Consider the following 23,068-nt stretch of genomic DNA (forward strand, 5'->3'; position numbering starts at 1 on the left):
CGTATATATCCCAAAGCACTGAAATGACACACAGGTCTCCCAAAAACAGTGAAGGCATAGAACTGACACTATTACACATATTTATACATTTTTTTTCCTTTCAAATATACTTCATTTTAGGGTATAGCCTTTAGTCAGATACAGCCAACATTTATCACACAGTTTTGGGGATTTTGAAAGTGCTAGGCCTAAAACAATTCTGTAGAATGGGTTTTGTTATGTTTATTTTCTTTAAGGCATTGAGGAGTAAAAGACTTTTTTTCTATTTAAATCACAGATTTAAAGACAGGGTGAAAAGAGTGCTAACTGGGGAGTAAGGAAGCCTAGATTTCAGTCCCGATTTTGCTATCAAAGGTTGAGCCAATGTTGTTACACTCTAAGGTACGATAAAGATTGGAGTCCACAGCTGAGACTGAGGGAAGGTCAGCCACTGACAATTGGCCCTCGGGTGCATCTAACAGCTAAGCTTGTTCAATTATTGGCAAGTTAGGTTGGGACCATAAGGGGATTCAGGGTCATACCTAGAACATAAATTCACCTTGGAAGAAAGACAATAGTGTGGGGAGTATGAAGACCAGTCCAAAAAAGGGGTGTTGGCCTGTACCCCCACATAGAAAGAAACAATTTCACTGTTGAAGGAAGAAGTGAAGAATAGAATCTGCTTTAGACAGATCAATCAAAATGGGGGTGTGAATCAAATTGAAGAACAGAAAAAATAGAGAGCCTGAGCCCTCAAAGGAAAGTAAATGTGCCACTTTTAGAGCTTAGAGCACAGAGATGCACACACACACACACACACTCCACTGTTGTTATTGTTTTTGGTGGTCCTTCATACTCCAAGAAGACCAATGACATCACAAGACAATGACATCACTTGACTTACAAGTGAATTGGATTTTAAATGAGGCAGAGCTGTGCATAGTCATCAGCCTCACCCTCTCCTCCAGACTCATCAAAGTCCAATGGCAAGACAAAAAAGTCAAGATGACTAGGCTTTTCCAGACCTCAGTTTATCTGAGGCAACACCCATTCAATGACTAAGGGCTAGGTCAAAGCCTGAAAGGATGAGAAAGCTTTTGGGCTTAAGTAGAGAAATCTTTTTCACTGAAAGTCAGGGTAGCACTTGGGACTTTCCTAGTCTTTTGTGGATGGGTCATGGTAAGTTATCCTGAGTATGACCAAGTTGTAGAACTGTAGAAGGAAAGTGAATGCCTAGGCCCTAGACACCTACATCCATACTTTAGGACTAAAAAATCAAATTCCAGAGGTGTGAGATATTGCAACCCTGGCCAGCCAAATCCATGGCAAGGAATTGGATTAATATCAGTGCCAAGAACAGGTAGGAGGTTAGATTAGGTAAGAGAGAGTCCGGGCAGAGTGGGTCTAATGCCAGGATTAAACTCAGAACATTGAAACAGTTACCCCTTTCATCAGTCAATTTTAACACACTCTACCTCATCACTTTGCGTGTTTCCCAAAAGCATGTTTGCATGCTTTGTGTAAGTACTTTTCTAAAAAGCAAAAAAGGAAGAAAGGAAGAAATGAATGAAACATGTATTAAGCAATCACTATGTGCAAAACACTGTACTAAGCTAGAAATACAAACAGAAAAGCAAGACAGTCTTTGCTGTCAAGGAGCATTCTAATGGGGGAAACAACACATGTGGAAGGATTCAGATCAAATCATATAGAAAAATCTCATGTTCCTTAGGTTACAATGTCAAAGTAGAGGTTAATGCCTCTTCTTTGATTTCATTTCCACTGATAAAATCATATCACTTTCTGATGCTGAACCACATTGATGCTAAGTACTTTCCTTTCTAAGTGTTCAGTGGTTGCCTAGAGAATAGTATACTGCTTCTAGGAAGTAGAAGGGGACAGCTAGGTGGTATGGTGAATAATGTTCCAGAATTGGGAAGTCCTGAGTTCAAATCTGGCCTCAGACACTTAGTAGCTGTGTGACCCTTGGCAAGTCATTTACCTCTGCCTGCCTCAGTTTCCTCAACTGTGAAATAGGGATGATAATAATAGCACCCATCTCACAGGCTTGTTGTGAGGGTCAAAAAAAAATGATATTTGTAAGGTGTTTAGCACATGCATGGCACATAGTAAGACCTTAAATAAATTTTTGTTATCTTCCTTTCCCTAAAAGGTAAGAGGGGAAAAGAAGGAAGCCCGTCAGCCTTCCCCCAACATATTCTGGTAGTAGGAAATCCATTAGATGGAGGTAGATGGCTAGAGTGGTCCTGGCTAACCCCCAAAAAATGGCTTCACACTACAGTGGTGGTGGGAGGAGACTGGGGTGGCTCTCTTCTCCCTGCCCTGTTAGTCTCTCCACCAAGGCTGTGGAACCCCACAATGTTCATAGTCGATTCCTTGGGGCTTCAGATTAATCATCTGTAAAAATATATATAGCAATGGAAATGAAAATATCACTAAAAGGAAGCAAACTCTGAGTGACTCAAAAACCAATGATGGTCCCAGAAAATAGATAATGAAACATACCTCCCTCCCAGCAGAGAGATAGATGTGGTCACTGTATCTGTTGTTTTTCTTAAGTTTTTTGTTTGTTATGGTGGAAATTTGAATTATATCACAGGCTCATGGTTCTAAAGCTAGAAGAGACTTGAACTCCCACACTTTACAGATGAAGAAGCTGAGGGCTAGGAAGATTAAGTGACTTACCCAAAGTCACACTAGTAAATATCAGAGTCAAGATTTTAATCCAGCTTTTCTGACCCTCCCCCAGTCACCCAGCAGGAGAAATAGCTGCAGCAAGTGGGGAGGGGCACAAGAGGGAGGTGCACAACCCGGGACCAGTCTAGTTACCTCTGTTGCTGCTGTTGTTGTTCATCCCCCATCCTGAAAGAGGACCAACTACATCATAGGGTGATGTCTTCACTCGAAAGTGAATTGGATTTAAGTAAGGCAGAGCTGTGCAAAATCATCAACTTCACTCTCTCTTCGAGTCATCAAAATCCAATGGCAAGGCAAAAACTGGCATGCAGTGGATGACCTAGCTATCTTCTATGCACTCTACAATGCCAACAACCCTCAGAGACTGTAAGCTTTACTATTAATCTGCTTCTTCTCCTCCTACTTCTCAGTCTTTCCAAATCTGGCTTCTAATCTCATCACTCTACTAAAACTGCTCTCTGCAAAATTACCATGATCTCTTAATTGCCAGATCTTATGGTCTTTGCTCAGTTCTCATCATTCTCAACCCATCTGCTGCATTTGATACTGTTACCCATCCTTTTCCCCTGGGAGACTCCTCTCTGGATGCTCATGACACCACTCTCTCTGGGTTTTCCTTCTACCAATCTGACTACTATTTTTCTACATACCATGTCCCTTGCTAGCTCATAATCCATATCATAGCCCCTAATGGTGGGTATTATCAAGGTTCATTCCTAGACCCTCTTCTTTTCTCCCTCTATACTCTCTCAGTAAACTCATCAGCCCCATGGGTTTAACTACCATCTCTATGCTGATGACTTGGAGATATAGATAGATAGATAGATACATACATACATACATACATACATACATACATACGTACACGTACATACGTACCCAGTCCCAATGTCTACCTTGGATTTCAGTCCTATATAACTATTTACCTATTGGACATTTCAAGCCGGATGTCCTGGAAATATCATTTTTTGAACTGATTATATTCTCCTTCCCCAAAAGGCATTCCTTTTCCCAAATTTCAGTATTTCTGTTAAAGGTACCACTATATTTCCAGTCTCCCAGGTTCACAACTACAGCATTATCCTCAACTTCTCACTCTCTCTCATCCCACATATCCAAATGTATGGATGCCACACATGCCAAATCTTGCTATTTTACACCCATAACCTCTCTCATATTCAGCTGTTTATTCACATCATTGTCACTTAGCTCAGATCTTCATTACTTCTTGCCTAGAATATTTCAGCAAATTCTTAACTGATCTCCCTGCCTTAAATCTTTCCACTACTTAGTCCATCTTATTTGAGAGAATTCCCTGATAGTCCCCCATGAATGCAACTGTCTCAAAGATCCAAAGATCATTGACAACTGAGAGCCAAGAATTAGGGACTTCTATCACAGCATTCTGTTGTCTATAAAAGTGATCTGTGAAACAGCTTACCTTTCTTTTTCACTTGGAGATCAGGATATAGCAAGGGAGAGGGAAGGAAATCTCTCCCTTTTCTATCTCTTCCCAAAAGAGCCAAAAATGATGACTTACCAAAGCCCATGGTGAGTGACTTGTGCTTATCCAGGTTAGTTCATGGACCTAGAGTCCCTGGCTACCTTCTTCCTTTCTATCTGTTTTCTTAGTACAAGTGAGAGGCAAAGGTTCTTGAGAATGGTCTGTCTATGTAAATTCTGTTGTTGTTCAGTTGGTAAGTCATATCCAACTCTTCATGAACCCCATAGACCATAGCATGCCAGACCTTTCTATCCTCCACTTTCTCTCAGAGACTGTCCAAGTTCATGTTCATGGTTTCCATGACACTATCTATCCATCTTATCCTCTCCTATCTCCTTTTCCTCTTGCCTTCAATCTTTCCCAACACCAGGGTCTTTTCCAATGAATCCTGTCTTCTCATTACATGGCCAAGATACTTAAGCTTCATCTTCAGTATTTGATCTTCCAGTGAGTAGTCTGGGTTAATTTAAGTATTAACTGATTTGATCTCCTTGCTATTCAAGGGACCTTCAAAGTCTTCTCCAGCACATGATTCAAAAGTGTCAATCCTGCAGCACTCAGCTTTCCTTATAGTCCAACTCTCACAACTGTACATTGTTATTGGAAAAACCATAGTTTTCACTCTATGGACTCTTGTTGGCAGGGTGATGTCTCTGCTTTTTAGTATGCTCTCTAAATGTGCCATAGTTTTCCTTCTAAGGAACAAACACATTTTAATTTCATGGTTACAGTTGGCATCTGTGGTGATGTCTGAACCTAAAAATATAAAATCTAAAACTGTTTTCATTTCTTCTCCCTTTATTTGCCAGGAAATGATGAGACCAGTTGCCAAGATCTTTGTTTGTTTGTTTGTTTGTTTTATGCTAACCTTTAAGCCACCTTTTACACTCTCCTCTTTCACCCTTATCAAGAGGCTTCTTAATTCTTCTTCACTTTCTACCAGCAGAGTGGTATTATCTGCGTATCTGAGATTGTTGATATTTCTTTCAGCAACCTTAATTCTGGCTTTTGAGTCATACAGCCTGGCATTTTGCATGACATACTGGGCATATAAGTTAAATAAATAAGGCAACAATATACAGTCTTTTCATACTCCTTTTCCCATCTAAATTAATCAGTTGTTCCATATTTGGTTCTAATGTTGCTTCTTGGTCCACATACAAGTTCCTCAAGAGATAAGTAAGATTACCTGGCACTCCCATCTCTTTGAGGACTTGAAACATTTTGTTGTGTTTACATAGACAAAGACCTTAATGTAGTCAACGAACCAGAAGTAAAAACATTTTTGAACTCCTTTGCTTTCTCCATAATCCAATGAATGTTGGCAATTTGGTCTCTAGTTCCTCTGTCTCTTCAAAAACCAGACAGCAATTCTGGCAACTCTCAATTCACATATTGCTGAATCTTAAACATAACTTTGCTGACATGCGAAATAAGCGAGATTGTTTGCTAATTCAAACATTCCTTGGCATTGCCCTTCTTTAGCATTGGGACATAAATTGATCATTTCCAATCCAGTGGTCACTGTTCAGTTTTCCAAATTTGCTGGCATATTGAGTGCAGCACTTTAACAACACCATTTTTTTTTTAGGATTTTAAATAGCTTGGCTGGAATTCCATTAACTCTACTACCCTTATTATTAGCAATGCTTCCTAATGCCCACTTGACTTTATTCTCCAGGATATCTGGCTCTAGATCAGTAACCACATCATCATGGTTATCAGTGATGTTGAGATCTTTCTTGTATAGTTCTTTTGCATATTCTTGCCACCTGTTCTTAATCTCTTCTACTTCTGTTAAGTCCCAAGCATGTGTGTCTTTTATCATGCCAATTTTTAAATGAAACATTCTCTTGATATCTCTAATTTTCTTGAAGAGATCTCCCGTCTTTCCATTCTGTTGTTTTCTTCTATATTGCTCGTTTAAGAAAGTCTTCTTACACAAATCTCTCCTTGATCTTCTCTGGAATTCTGTATATCTTTCCCTTTCACTTTCCTTCTTTCTTCAGCTATTTGTAAAGCCTCATCAGACAGCCATTTTGCTTTCTTACTCTTTCTTTTCTTCGTAATGTTTTTTGTTGTTGCCTCCTTTACAGTATTGCAAATCTCTGTCCATTGTTCTTCAGGCACTTGACCATATCTCATCCTTTAAATATATTCATCACCTCCTATCACCTATTTAGGTCATATCTATATGGTCTGATTTTAACTCATTTAAACTGACTGTACAGAACTTCACAACCTTTGGCTGCAAAGTATATAATCAATCTGATTTCTATATTGACCATCTGGTGACATCCATGTGTAGAGTAAGTCACCTTCTGAGTTGTTTAAAAAGAGTGTTTCTATGACCAGTGTGTTATCTTGACAAAACTCTATTAGTCTCTGCCCTGCATTATTCTGTACTCCAAGGCCAAACTTGTCTGTTATTCCAATTATCTTTTGATTTCCCACGTTCACATGCCAATCCCCTATAATGAACATGACATCTATTTTTTTGTATTACTTCTAGAAGATGTTTATAAGACTTTATAGAACTTATTAATGTTGGTATCTTCAGCATCAATGGTTGGAGCATAGACTTGTATTATTGTGATGATGATCAGTTTGCCTTGGATTCAAACAAATATCCATTGTATTTTTGAGGTTATATCCCAGTACTACTTTTCTCATCCTTTTATTGACTATGAGGGCTACTTCATTTCTTCTAAAGGATTCTTGCCCACATTAGTATATATGGTGATCATCTGAGTTAAATTCACCCACTCCCATCCATTTAAGCTCACTGACACCCGAGATGTCAGTGTTTAATCTTTCCATCTCCTGTTTGACCACATCCAGTTTACCTTGCTTACATTCCAGGTTCCTATGAAATATTGATCTTTACAGCATTGAACTTTCCTTTTGTCACCAGACACATCCACATCTGAGCCTCCTTTTGGCTTTGGTCTAACCACATCATTAGTACTAGAGCTACTTATAGTTGTCTTCCACTCTTACCCTGTAGCATATTGGACATCTTCTGACCTGAGAGGCTCATCTTCCAATGTAATCTCTTTTTTCATTTTAATGCAGTCCATGGGATTTTCTTGGCAAAGATACTGGAGTGGTTTGCCATTTCCTTCTTCAATGGATCACCTTTTGTCAGAACTCTCCACTATGACCTGACCATCTTGGGTAACCGTGCACAGGATAGCTCATGGTTTCCTTGAGCTATGCAAACCTCTCTGCCACAACAAGGCAGAGGTGATCCAGGAGGGGCCATGTAAATTCTGGAAGTCATGAAAGATCACAAGTTTCTGAGTTCAAGTATCAGGAACCAGCCTACAATATATTGAAAAAAGAAGAAGATATTCTCTAGATGATTGCTTTGCATGTGAAGGACTGAAGTCATGCCATGAACATGGAGAGATGAGGTGATGAAGGGAGTAAAAGCAAGATGTCTAAACCTTGCCAATCTACTATTGCTGTTAAGCTTCTCAGATGCTTCCAGATCAAGGTGAATACAGAATATTCAGAAGTCACTCACACACACACATACACACACTCAGTGTCTTTACTTTTAAGGGAGAATCCAATGGGCAGTTTGAGTATCTTATGTTCTGTATGTGTTCATGGGTTCTTATGGGTTCTTTGTCTCTTATGTAATAATAGCTAACATTCATATAGTACATACTACGTGCTATGCATGCCACTAAGTGCTTTACAATTATTATCTCATGTGATTCTCATAACAACTATAGAAGGTTGGCATTATTATTAACCCCATTTTACAGATGAGGAAACTGAGGTTAGATGACTTGATCAGAGTCACTCAGCTAATAAGTGTTGAAAGTTGGATTTGAACTCAGGTCTTCCTGACTCCAGGTTCAATACTCTATTTACTGTGCCACCTAGATGCCTCATATATATTTCAGTGGTGGGGAAAATAGACTGTTCCATAGCCTTTACCCAGTAGAAAGAGTGAGGCTGACAACTTTGTGCAACTCTGCCTCACTTAAATCTACTTCACACAGGAGTCAAGACATCACCCCTTGATGTCATTGGTCCTCTCCAAAAACAAAAGACAAACAACAACAATTGTACGTCAAGTGTGCAGCAGGAAAGGGAAGCTTACATCCCACCCACATTGGAAGAAATCTATACCATACCTAAGTTTTATTCATAAGATCTCCCTTGGAATAAAACTTCTGAGTTTGGGGAAAAGAGCCAATAAAATATAAGGGCCCCTTGAGGTCAGACTCCCAGGATCAGACTCAAGCCCACAGTCCTTAAGAGAAAGGACTCACCCATGGGTCACAACCCTTGGCCAAGTCAATTAACCTCTGTTTGCCTTGGAGGCAGCTAGGTGACACAGTGAATAGAGCACCAGGCCTGGAGTCAGGAAGACCTGAGCTCAAATCTGACCTCAGACACTACCTGTGTGACCCTGGGCAAGTCACTTAACCCTGTCTCACCTTAGTTTTCTCATCTGTAAAATGAACTAGAGAAGGAAATGGCAAACCACTCCGGTATCTTTGCTGAGAAGACCCCAAATGGGAATACAAAGAGTCAGACACACCTGAAAATGACTGAATAATAATAACATATGCCACACCCTGTGCTAAGTGCTGAGGATACGAAGAAAGGCAAAAAAACAATTCCTGTTCTCCAAGGACCTCGCAGTAAAATGGGGAGAGACAATGCGTAAACAACTATGTACAAGCAAGATATATACAGAGCAAAACGAAGATAATTAGCGAAGTAACATACTAATCTAATGGAGGTTTGGAAAAGGTCTCTTTTAGTAGGTGGGATTTTACCGGAGAGATGATAAAAATTTTGATGGACACAAAAATCTTAGGTAATAATCTTTAAGACTGCAATATAATCTAATTCCCCATGTGCTGTCATTATATTCCTGCCAATAAAAATATACACCCCTTGATGCTGACAATTGCCTTTTTAAGTGCATGTATTTTCCAGAAAAGATCCTCTTTGCTTTGGGCCTCTTTGCTGAATATACTAACTATGTATACTAACTAACTTATCATCCATCCATCCATCCACTCATTCATTCATTCATTTGTTCATTCATTCTTAGGGGGATAAGCCTCTTGTAGGCCTTAAATCACACATCATTTGTGATGCTTACCCTGTTTACAGATTAAAAGCAAAGACCAGCCTAGTGCCACATAATGACAAATCTTTTTTAAAGAATTTTAACTATAGCCTGTAACTATGACAATAAAACCCAGGGGATGTAAGAGGGAGTACAAAATGGAGTTTCTTTAAAATGGATTGCATAACATTAAATGAGACTAATTCTAAAATGAGCTGCCATGAATCATACAGGAAAATCAAGTCTCACAAACAGACACAAAAACAAGACAAAGAGAGTTCTGACAAATATAGGAAAATTGTTATTTTCTTGCTAGGTCTACAATTCCAGTTAGCCAGGAAGTGAATTGTAGCCATTGTGGTCTTACTTACTATCATGTGTCTTAGGTACCTTGACCATCTCCAGGGTATGTGAGTGAGGGGGAGAGAGTTTCCTCCTGCTAAGGAGCCTGATAGCAGAGCAAGTGGTATGCCCAGAAGCACTGCCCTTCAATAAAGGGTAATCTATGACACCCTTTGGCTCTCAAGGAACATGTGCAAGGGGATGGCCTTCTCAACCTCCACATGCATTTCTGGTAGGAAGGGAAAGATGGAGGCCAAAGACACAAGTAAGTTTTGGAGTCCAAAGAGTCTAGACCCAACCTAAAGCACGACGGAGCTTATCCTCAGGATGCATGCATGTCGTCACAAACATATCCCACCATGTAATAGAGGATGCAGCAGTGCGTTCTATAGCCCTGCTTAACAAACAGTGGGCAAAGACATTCAGAGATAGAGGTTCCTTGTTTACTGTATTTTATTTGCAAGTGGAAGCTAGCTGAGAGCAGAGCACATCAATTTGATTCTGGGACCTTGACCAAGATGTACAATCCCAAGTGACATACCAGGGGCCACGTGGCTATGGACCACAATCACAAAGTTTGAATTTGCTTCTTCTTGTTGTTAATAGAAGAAGTTTAATAAAAGGGAGACATTTTCACTGTATACTTATACTTTTGAACCAAGATAAAACAACACTCTCCCTCAGAAGAAATGGTGGATTTTACAACTCAGAACTCAGGAGTTAACTTTAAATTTTCCAACATAACACTTTTGGTAGTACCCATCAAGTTATGAGGAATCCAGACCATTCTTCTTCCTCCAGGTTAGATTTCTTTGAGACTTATTCATCATCTTCGTCTTCTTTACTTTGCACTTTACACTTCCATCTTCTTTACATTTATAGTAAATCCAAGTTAAGCACTGTGATTCAGCTCAAGTTTCTGTTTTAGGGCAGTAAGTTCCTTGGGCCTTGGCAGTTCATACTTATTTACTAAGACTTTCATGTATTCCACCGTATCTACTAACTATCACAAACAGGCTCAATTCTCTTTTAACATAAGACTCTGATAAGTAACTTTCCATACTGATTCTAGCCTTGAAGGCACCAGACAAAATGGTAGTCAGAGCAATCTCTGAAGGTGTATATAAAAGGTAAGCATCTGTCAAAGCAATTTTATTAAGAAAGTCATCATTAGGAGCCAAGATGGCAGAGTGCAGATTGGGACCCAGCTGGACTTTCCTAGCATTGCCTTCCAAACAGTGCTAAAATAATGCCTCACATCAAATTTTGGAGCAGTAGAGCCAACAAAAGGTCAGAGGGAGACATTTTTCCCAGCCAAAGACAGCTTAGAAAGTCAGCTGAAGCCTCGGGTTGGAAAACGCTGTCCACATCCAAAGAAAGAACTGTGGAAGTCGAATCGCTATCACTTATTTTTACCTTCAGTTGAGTTTTGTTTCGTCTTTCTGATGGTTCCTCCTATTGGTTTTAATTTTTACTCACAACTTCACTAATGTGAAAATATGTTTAATGGGTATGTAAATGTAAAGCCTATATCAGATTATGTGCCATCTTGGGGAGGCTGGGGGAGAGGAAGGAGGAGAAAATTTTCAACTCAAAAGCATATGGAAGTGATGGTTGATAAATCAATATAAATTAATAAAATTTAAAAAAAAAAAAGAAAGTCAGCAGAAGAAGTGACACTGGGGTGGGAACCACCCGCAGTAGGGTAGCAGCACAAGCAGTAGGTTTTGTAGGCAGTCACAACAGCAGCAGCAACAGCAGCTTCAGGAGCTCTCAGCCCAGAGACAGTAAGTAGGTCAGACTGTCAGACAACTGGTCAGAAAGAGATTACAGGGGATCCTTTGCTGGCACTGGGTGCAGCTGAAGGTAATTGGCAACTCTATTACCCATAAGCACTTCTGGGTTGCAGTTCCCAAATAGAGAGGAGCACTTGTGATCAGTCACAAGGGAGCGGGGGGGCTGTGGTCACAGCTGCAGAGCCAAGACAAGAGCTGGTACTTGTGGCTACATAAGAACAGGAGACTTGGTCACAGTTCCAGGGACAAAAGGAGCACTAGCACCTGTGGCAACAGGAGAGCAGGGGCCCCTCCTAGATAAAAGCCAGAGTGCAGACCTGGGGAGCAATGACCATATTTCTCCCGGGATAACACCACCTCAGAAGCACTGAAAACTTTCAGACCCCCAGAAAACAGCTCAGAAAACAGCAGCATGAAAGAGCCCGAAGCTTGGCACAGTGTCTCCCCACCCCTAGATGAGCAGAACCCAACTTTAACACCAACTTCAAAGTGAATAAATAGGCTGGGGAAAGGAGCAAACTACCAAAAAAAAAAAGACAGAGACAGAGAGAGAGAAATTGACCATAAAAAGCTACCCCGGTGGCAGGGAAAACCAAGACATAAACTCAAAAAAAACACAATAATATGAAAATTGCTACAAGGAAAACCTCAAAGAAAAATGCTAATTGGACTCTGAGCTAGCAAGAATTCCTAGAAGAGTTAAAGAAAGAGATAAGAATGGTAAAGGAAAAATTGAGAAAAGAATGAGAGTGATGCAAGAAAATTATGAAAGAGAATTAACAGCTTGGTAAAAGAGGCACAAAAAATACTGAAGAAAACAACAACTTAAAAAACAAAATTGGTCTAACAGTAAAAGAGACACAAAAAATTCACTGAAGTGAAGAACTTCTTAAAAAGCAGGATTGGTCAAATGGAAAAAGAGACACAAAAACTCACTGAAGGAAATAATTCCTTAAAAATTAGAATTAAGCAAGTGGAAGCTAATGACTCCATGAACTTTAAGAAACAATAAAACAAAGTCAAAAGAATGAAAAAAAGAAGAAAATATGAACTAACTCTTTGGAAAAAAACAACTGACCTAGAAAATAGGTAAAAAAGAGATCATTTAAGAATTATTGGACTACCTGGAAGCCATGACAAAAAAAAAAAAAGAACCAAGACATCATATTTCAAGAAATTATCAAGTAAAACACACAGATCCAGAGGGTAAAATAGAAATTGAAAGAATCCACTGATTATATCTTGAAAGAGATCCTGAAATGGAAACTCCCACAATTATTATTGACAAATTTCAGAGCTCCCAGGTCAAGGAGAAAACATTGCAAGCAGCCAGAAAGAAACCACTCAAGGGGACAACTAGGTGGTGCAGTGGATAGAGCACTGGCCCTAAAGTCAGAAGGACATGAGTTCAAATCCAGCCTCAGACATAACATTTACTATCTGTGTGACCTTGGGCAAGTCACTTAACCCCAACTGCCTTGCCAAAAAAAAAAAGAAGCCATTCAAATATTGTGGAGCCACAGTCAGGACCACACAAGATTTAGCACCTTCCACATTAAAAAAACAGAAGGCTTAGAATATGATATTCTGGAGGGCAGAGGAGCTAGGATTACAACCAAGAATAACTTACCCAGCAAAACTGAGTATAATCCTTCAGGGGGGAAAAATGAATATTTAATGAAATAGAGGACTTCCAAGCATTCCTGATGAAAAAACCAGAGCTGAATAGAAATTTTGACATTCAAACAGAAGACTCAAGAGAATCATAAGAAGTAAATAAGAAATAGTAATTGTAACAGAATTAATAAAGTCAAACTGTTTATGGTCTTATATAGAGAAATGATTCATGTAACTCCTTAAGAACTTTGTCATTATTAGGGCAGTTAGAAGGAATCTACATAGACAGAAGGCATAAGTGAGAGTTGATCTTCCAAAAAATGAAGGGGTGAGAAAGAGGGATGCACTGAGAGAAGAAGAAAGGGAGAGAGGGGTAGAATGGGGAAAATTTTCTCACATAAAAGAGACATGAAAGGAAGAGCTTTTATAGTGGAAGGGAAAATGGGGGCAAGGGACAGCAAGCAATGCCTGAACCTCAATCTAATCAGAATTGGTTCAAAGAAGAATATATATACTCAGTTGGGTACAGAAATCTATTTTATTCAGTAGGGAAATAGGAGGGGAGGGGAATAAAAAATACAAGAGCATAGGGATGACAAAAGGGAGAGTGGATTAAGGGAGGCAATGGTCAGAAGCAAAACAGACTTTCAAGGAGGGACAGGAGAGAGAGACAGAGAGAGAAAGAGAGAGAGAGAGAGAGAGAGAGAGAGAGAGAGAAATAGAACAAAATAGGATGGAGGGAAGCACACAGAAAGTAATCATAACTGTGAATATGAATGCAATGAGCTAACCTATAAAACTGAAGTAGATAGCAGAATGGATTAGAAACTAGAATACAACAATATGTTGTATATAAGAGACACACTTGAAATGGAAATACACAGTTAAAATAAAGGGCTGGAACAGAATCTATTATGCTTCAGCTGAAGTAAAAAAAGACAGGGGTAGCAATGATGATCTCAGACAAAGCAAAGGCAAAAATAGATCTAATTAAGACAGATAATCAGGGAAACTACATTTTGCTAAAAGGTACCACAGGCAATGAAGTAATATCAAAAAACTTTACAATAAGTTTCTCTGATAAAGGCCTCATTTCTCAAATGTATAGGAAACTGAGTAAAATTTATACAAAATAGGAGCCACTCTCCAACTGATAAATGATCAAAGGATAATAATAAGCAGTTTTCAGAAGAAGAAATCAAAGCTACTTATAGACATATGAAAAAAATGCTCTAAATCACCAGTGACTAGAGAAAGGCAAATTAAAACAATTCTGAGACCACCTCACACCTATCAGAAATGACAAATGTTGGAGGGGATGAGAGAAAATAGGTACAGTAATGAACTGTTGGTAGAGAACAACTTGGAATTATGCCTAATGGGATTTGCCTTTTGACCCAGCAACACCACTACTAGGTCAATACTCCAAAGAGATCAAAGAAAAAGGAAAAGGATCTACGTGTACAAAAATATTTGCAGCAGCTCTTTTTGTGGTGGCAAAGAATTAGAAATTGAGGGGATGCCCATCAATTGGGAAATGGCTGAACGAGTTATGGCATATGATTGTGACAGAATACCATTGTGCTTAAAGCAAATGATGAGGGGGCTGGTTTCCAGAAAACATGGCAAGACCTGTATGAATTGATGCAATGTGAAATGAGAAGGACTGAGATCATTGTGCACAGTAACAGCAGTGTTGTAATGATGATCAACTGTGAAAGACTCAGCTATTCTGATCAATACAATGATCCAAGACAATTCCCAAGAACTCGTGACAAAAAAATGCTATCCACCTCCAGAGACAGAACTGATGAATTCTGAGTGCAAATTGAAGCATAATTTTCTTGCCTGTTTAAATTTTTTGTTGCTTTGTTTTACAATATGACTACTTGCATTATTTCAGAGGTATAACTGATACATTGTTTACCTTCAAAATGAGTGGGGAGGGTTGGAACAGAGAGAGAGAATTTGAAACTCAAAATTTTTAAAAAAAGAATGTTAAAAATATTTTTTTTAAAAAGTCATCAGCTGTTTTCCTTAAAACTCCTGGACTCTCCAGGAATAGATAACAAGTCTTCAGTCAACAAGAAAGCCCTCAGATTACCAGTGAGAATTGTGGACCAGGTGGATATTAAGCTGATGAATAAGTAAGAGCTCATGTTCCAAAATTTGTTCAAGGGCTTTTTCCTGTCCAAGAGGACTCCCTTGATGATTTCCAACAAACTATGCACTGGACACTTTAAACTTACATGACCAAAATGCACAAGTGACATTGCTATATGAGGGCAATATTGCATCATTGAGCTATTGAGGTAAACGCACTTGAAATACATAAATGCTCTACCCACAACAGACCTTGGCATTGTAGGCTTAAATACGAAACAGAAGTTTTACGTTCTTTTCTCATAATGTTTGCCCACTACAAATATTTCATGAGATTCAAGAAAGATTGGATCATTTGACAGAACCTTCCCATTGGCCACCACTTTGCACTTGAACTTTCAGTTGGCATTGGCTCAGAGACACCTTAGCTGCTTCTCAGTGGAGAATACCCAGCGCCACTTCTGGCTGCTGTTGTGATACATCCCAGGCAGCCACAAAGGGTGAGGGAGGGATATTCAACTGGCCAGGTACCAGAGACAAGATAGAAGGAATGGGAAACCAATGGTGGGCCCAGCTATCTGTATCTGCTTGCATAGTCAGTCAGTTAACAAGCATTTATTTAAGTACCTACTATGTGCCAGGCACTGCCAGACACTGTGCTAAGTGCTGAAGACACAAAGAAAGGCCAAAAAAAAAAAAACCAGTGCTGCTCTCAGGAAACTCATAGTATGTGACAGGGAGACAAAATATGAACAACTGTATATGAATAATACATATATCATGTATTTTCATATGTACATATATTTACACACATGATAAATTATAGATAATCAACAGGGGAAGGTACTAGCATTAAGGAGGATTAGGAAAGCTTATTATAGAAGTTGGGATTTTAACCGTACTTGAAGAAAGCCAGGAAGGGAAAGTGAGTAGGGAGAACAATCTAGGCATGAGGTATAGCCAGTCAAAATGCAAGGAGTTTGGGGGTGTAATGTCTTACACAAGGAGCAACAAGAAGGCCAGTAGGGTTGCTAGGAGGCATAATGGATATAGGGCTGGAATCAGGAAAACCAAGTTCATAAACTGTTTTCAGATACTTAATAGCCATGTGACCCTGTGACCCTGGGCAAGTCACTTACCTTTGTATGTCTTGGTTTACTCATCAGTAAAATGGGTATAATGGGCACCTACATCAAAAGGTTGTTATGAGATTCAATGAGATAATATTTGCAAAACACTTAGTATAGTGCCTGGCACATAGAAGGCCCTATCTAAATGCTAGTTATTATTTATTGTTATTATAACTCAACGTCACTGGATCAAAGAGTATGTGGGAGGAGTAACGTGTAAGAAGATGGGAAAGGTAGAAAGGGGCCAAGATATGAATGCCTTCAAGTGCCAAACAGGATTTTCCATTTGATTCTGAAGGTAACACTGAGCCACTTAAATAAAGAGGTGACATGGCCAGACCTCTTTATGAAGATCAATTTGACCCTGAATGGAGGATGAACTGGAGTGAGATGGGATTTCAGACAAAGAGATTGAATGGCAGTCTATGGCAATGGTCCAAGAATAAAGTGATGAGGGCTGCCAGTAGCAGATGAAAGAAAAGGCCCTATACAACAGATATTAGGAAGGTAGAAATGACAAGACATGGCAACTGGTTAGATCTGGGGGTGAGAGGAAGAGAGGAGTTGAGGAAAACATCTGGGTTTCAACCTTGGGCGACTGGGAGGATGGTGATACCCTCAATGGTAATAGGGAAGTTAGGAAGAAGGAAAGGGCTTGAGGTGGAAGGAGACATGAGTAGAGTATTGGAGATCTATGGGACATCCACTTTAAGGTGTCTAATGGGTAATTGGAGAAGCGAGTCTAGAGGTTAGGAGAAAGGTGGATAAGTGATCTGAGAATCATTGGCATAGAGATAATAATTGAACCTATGGAAACCAATAAGATCATAAAATAACAGGGAATGGAGAGAGAAGAGAGGATGGCCCAGCACCATGTCCCCTGAGACATTAACAGTTAGTGGGAATGCCATAGATGAGTACTTCATAATGGGGGGAGGGGAACAACAAGGAAATATTTAGGTACATACAAGACATAGAGAGAGTAGAAGGAAGGTACACTGAAGAGCAAATTCATGACTTTTTTGTACTTGGAAAGCAAGCTAACCCAAGAAAATGTAAGTAACGTATCTAGTATCTCATAGAAAGTCAACTAATAAATCAGGCATTAAAACACCTCCATTATAAACTTCCTCTATTGCCTTCTTCAAGATGCTCCTGTGGGGAAGGTAATATTCAACCAGTTCATTTCAAACTATTGTCTGGTGGACTAACTTTTCAGACCGGTGATAAGTAACTGCTTCTTTCTGCTGTGCTTTCATATACCCAACAGCACTATATTGGTGTTGAAGAAAATGCTTTGTAAGCCTTAAAACACTATAAATATCTGAGTCATTATTATGATTTCCTATGCATCTTATTTCTTATCATGTGTTATCATTGCTGTTGTTATCATTATCATTGTTATGGTGTGTCTGATGTCAGGGAGAGCAGCTACATGGCACAATGAATAGAGCATCAACCCTGGAGTCAAGAGGACCTGAATTCAAATCCTGCCTCAAACACTTACTAACTGTGTGTGACCCTGGGCAAGTCACTTAACCTCATCTGCCTCTGTTTCTCATCTGTAAAATGAGCAGGAGAAGAAAATGGAAAACCACTCCAGCATCTTTACCAAGAAAACCCCAAATGGAGAGTCAGATACAACTAAAATGATTCAACAACAACAAGAATTCAGGGAACATTAACCTGAAGAAATGCAATCTATGAGAGTTAAGTCCAGATATTTTACTTTCATGAAAAGTTGCAGAAGGGTCCCCAGTCTCATTATTTCCAGGCCAAGAATCTCAGGGTGGGAGGGGAGGGTGAGCTATAGCCATGACTCCTGACGATCCCTGATTTCAGCTTCATAGATGAGCTAAAAATAGGTTTGATTCATTGAATGCTCGATGCATCAGAACAGATATGTGAGAGGACTCTGGCTCCTGTACCTGAGTAGTGGGGGACAATGAGAAAAGGCAATGGACTAGGAGTCAAGAGAAATGGGTATGAGGGTAGCTAGTAGCACAGTGGATAGAGCACTGGCCCTGGATTCAAGAAGACCTGAGTTCAAATCTGGCCTCAAACACTTGACACTACTAGCTGTGTGACCCTGGGCAAGTCATTTTACCCCATTGCCTAGCCAAAAAAATAAATAAAGAGAGAAGAGAGAGAGAGAGAGAGAGAGAGAGAGAGAGAGAGAGAGAGAGATGGCTACAAGTTCCAAATTTGCCACTAGTTGTATGACTTGTACCTTAACATGGTTTTACTCCTGCCATCTTGCCAGCTTCATCTACTGCTGCCACCTCCAATACTGTTCTCCCCAAAGAGAGCTCCATAGACCATTCCCTAACATAGCTAAGCCTCCCAGCTTTGGATCTCTTGCCCTACAGTTATTCTGTCCTGATTGGTTAGAGCCTCCTACATCTAGCCAGCCTCAGACCCAACCATGCCGCACCCCAGCTATATGGCCTTTTGCCTCACAACTGTAGGAATCCCACGATTTCCCTCTTTCCCCAATTCACTTTCCACCTCAGGCCCTGGGAACCAAAAGCAAATTAACACTACTATTATTTGGAAAGGGCACATCAATAATGTCAGTCCTCTGCCCTATTACTCTTCTCACCATTCTGTGACTTCCCAAACAAAAACACCTCTCCCATGGCCATCATTCCACAATAAAGGTTGTATCCATCCTCCCTACCAAAACGTTGCCTCCTTGACAGGAGGACTTGTCTCACATTTGTATTTATACCCACCAAGCATATGATAATGCCTGGCACATAATAAGTGCTTAAGAAAAACTATTCATGCATTCATTAATATATTCAATCTTTCATTTCTATACTTCAATTTCTTCACTTGTAAAATAAAAGAATTGTGTTAAATAACTTCTTTTTAATTTTGTTTTATTTCTTTCATTCTAAATTTAAGAAACAACTTCTGAGGTTCCTTTCATTCATAAATCTATGATCCTGTGATCTGTAAAAATAAGGAGTCTGAACTAAGGGGTCTCTAAGATGTCTTCCAGCCCTAACAAGCTAGGAATCTAGGAAAGACTTTGAATAGCCACCTCAATTACTGATTTTCCATGACTTCCAAGAAGTCATATGACATATTTAAAATAGATCTCACTAGAACCTCATCTTTTACATCATAGGGGCCTAGAGTTCATTTAGAGTCATTAAATCTATTTGATGTTTTTAGGGGAAAAAAATAAGGTAGAATAGATGGCACAAATTACGTTTTCCAATCTAAGTCTCTTATAGCTCTTTCTGTAATGTCACTCCAGCAATTTCCCAGCCCTCCTGACTAGGTCCATCATCTGCATTTTCCCCATGATGGCAGCAATCAACCTGAAAAAGGAATTAAGACTTTAAAAATTGAACCTTGTTCCACCCATCAGTCATTATCAGCCACTTCATCAGGGATTGAATTTGATTCAAGAAGTATTTATTAAGTGCATACCAAGTGCTAGGTGCAAAGAATAAAAAGACAGAAACAAAACAGTCCCTACCCTCAAGGGTCTTACATTCTATGGGATTATAACAATCCATTTAAAAACACGTTCATTACCAAGTAGAGTCCTGCCTAGATACAAATCCTAGGTATCTTGTGCATCCTACATAATGAATCAAAATTTATAGAGAGCTTTAAGGCTTATAAATTATTCTATATACATCATTTCACTATCAGAACAGTTCTGTTAGAGACATACGATTTCTCTTTTATGGGTAGGCTAGGCGGTACAGTAGATAGAGCACTGGAGAAAACCTGAATTCAAATTCAGCCTCACGCAATCACCACCTGTGTGACCCTGGGCAAGTCACTTAACCCCTATTTGCCTCAGTTCCTCAACTGTAAAATGTGGACACACTGGAGAAGGAAATGGCAAACCACTCCAGTATCTTTGCCAAGAAAGCCGCATAGATGAGTCCATAGGCTCACAAAGAGTTGGACACAACTGAACAACAACAACAACCATCACCTCTATTTTACAGATGAGAGACAGCATGGTGAAATGGATAAAGACTGGATCTTAAAGACCAGGGATCAAGTCTTACCTCTGACATATACTGGCTGTGTGACTTTGGACAAGTCAATATCTCAGTGTTGGTAACTCTGTAAGGCTGTAAGTTGAAGACAAGGTATCAATTTACATAGCTAGAAGCAATTTGCTCGTTTGGGAGTTCCCTACATCAATATAATCATAAGTGCAGTTAATCCCTATCCCTGTTTTACAGGAGAGAAAAGGGAGGCTCTGGAGCAGGTGAGGGTCAGTGAGCGTCAGAGGCAAGATTCAAACTTGAGTCTCCACTGACTTCAAGTTCAGTGATCCTTCTCTGCTGCTTCTGTCCTGAAGTCACACAGGATGAGCAGATGCTCTTAGTGGTTTATTTAGTCAGCCAGTCAATTGGTCAGCTCATTGGTTCAATATTTATCCCTTTCTACACTAGCCTAGCAAACAGGTCTTTTGTTAGGGTCTAGATGTATCTTGTGTTAGAGTTGATTAGAAAGAACATTGAAGTCAATGTCAGAAAGTCTGTATTCTTATCACAAGTCACATAGCATGTCTGAAACTGTTTCCCCATCTATAAAGCAAGGAGAATCACACCTGCCCTGAACAGCTCACAGGGAGATCACAAGAATTCAATGACATCATGTAAATGTGAAATTACATAGCAAGGGGCAGCTAGGTGGCACAGTAGATAATACACCAGCTTTAGAGTCAGGAGGACCTGAGTTCCAATCTGATCTCAGACTTTTTGTTGTTGTCTGTCCTTTGTTCTCGAAGAAGGACCATGACATCAAGAAGACGATGCCATGATTGCAAGTGAATTGGATTTAAGTGAGGGAGGGCTGTGCAAGGTCACCAGCCTTGTTTTCTCTTACAGAGCCATCTGGGCCCAGGATAAAAATCAGGAGGACTGGAGATGGCCTCCTGGCCTATGACCTCAAATCTGACCTTAGACACTTATTAGCTTTGTGGCCCTGGGCAAGTCACTTAACCCCAATTGCCTCCAAAAGAAAGAACGAAAAGAAAACACATAGCAAGTACTTAATAAATGTTTGTTGAATGAATGAATAAATGAACAAATTCCATCTCTGTGCCTTTGAATACATAGTCTGTTCACATACCTAGAGTGCATGTCCTCCTTACTTCCCACTCTTTACATCCCTGGTTTTCTTCGAGTCTCACTTCACACATCATATCCTACAGGAATCCTTTCTTGATCTCTGTCTGTGGTACTCTTCCCCTCCTGAAATTATTTTGTAAATACTTTATATATTTACTTTCCTGAGCATGTGTTATATCTCTCTGAATAAAATGAAAACTCCTTGAAGGCAGACACTACTTTTTGTCTTTGCATTCCTGGATACTATGATATAGTAAATGCCTTATTGTAGGAAGTACTCATTATGTGATATGTAAGGCATATAGTCTATGCCATATATGCCTTACATATAGTGTATATGCCCTTTTTTGCTGTTCAGTCATTTTTCAGCCATGTCTAACTCTTCATGACCCCATTTGAGGTTTTCTTGGCAAAGATACTGGAGTGGTTTGCCATTTCCTTCTCCAGCTCATTTTGCTCAAGCAAAAAGAATGTTAAAAGGTACCTACGCAGGGGGATGCTGGGGACAGCTCAAACCAGCTCTGGGAGGACTAATTGTTCAATTTTCTGCTCGTACATTTACACCTTAGAAATTGGTGGAGGCTTAAAGAAAGAAAGGCTTAAATAAATTAATTAAAGGCCTGAATAAATAAAGTGAATTGAATAATATAAATAAATAAGTAAAGGTTTGATTTATGGTTTTGTTGGTCGTCTAGTCCAGGCTTAAGAAAAAGATGAAGAAAATGATCATTCAACTTAAAAGTGTAGCATATGTATGTCATTTCTTTCAGAGTTGGTCTTAAGCATTTATCAGCACACTCCTGCACTCAGACATACCATTTCATTGATGTCTTCCTATTCCCAGTGGCAAGCACAGTGCCTGGCACACAAGGTAACAGGCACTAAATAATTGCTTGTCGATTGATTAAGATCAAAAACTAGACAGTATTTCAGTCCCAAATAAAGAAAAGAACAATGAAGTACAAGAAAATCTGTCAAATCACAAGATAAGTAAAGGGCAAAATTTACATTTCAAACTACCAGTGAAAGGGAGGGGAGATGTGATCCTGCCTTCATCCTCCACTACCACCACCACCACCACCTCACTGATAAAGTCACAAAATGTAGTCACATATTAAATGGTTTTTGCATTAGCCTGCTGGTGGATCTACTCGCCTCAAGTCTCTTCCCCCACCAATCCATCCTCCATTCAGCCACTAAAGTGATTTTCCTAAAGTGTAGGTCTATGTCAACCTGCCCTCCTACTCAATAAACTCCAGTGGCTCCCTATCACCTCCAGGATCAAATACAAAATGCTCTGGTTGGCATTCAAAGCCCTTCATAACCTATCCCCTTCTACTTTTCCAATCTTCTTACACCTTACTCTCCAGCACGTACTCTTTGATCTACTGAAACTGATCTCTTTAAAATGCCTCACACAAGACACTGCATCTAGCCGCTCCAGGCATATTCTCTGGCTCTTCCCCATGGCTGGAATGTTCTCCTTCCTCAACTCCAGCTACTGACTTCTCTGGATTCCTTTAAGTCTCAACTGAAATCCCATCTTTTACAGTAAGCCTCTCCTCACCCCTCTTATTCTGGTGCCTTTCCTCCATCAATTATTTTCTATTTATCCAGTATATAGCTTGTTTGCATATATTTGTTTGCACGTCATCTCCCCCAGC

General features: G+C 39.6%; 1 pseudogene; it reads right to left on the reverse strand.

Moving 5' to 3' along the window:
• Positions 1-10,536: 10,536 nt before the first annotated feature.
• LOC110195818 (cyclin-H-like) lies at positions 10,537-15,642 on the reverse strand (annotated as a pseudogene).
• Between the last annotated feature and the right edge of the window lie 7,426 nt (positions 15,643-23,068).

The sequence above is a fragment of the Phascolarctos cinereus genome, unplaced genomic scaffold (genome assembly GCF_003287225.1).
Source record: "Phascolarctos cinereus isolate Bilbo 61053 unplaced genomic scaffold, phaCin_HiC Scaffold_4;HRSCAF=312, whole genome shotgun sequence".
Taxonomy (NCBI): Eukaryota; Metazoa; Chordata; class Mammalia; order Diprotodontia; family Phascolarctidae; genus Phascolarctos; species Phascolarctos cinereus.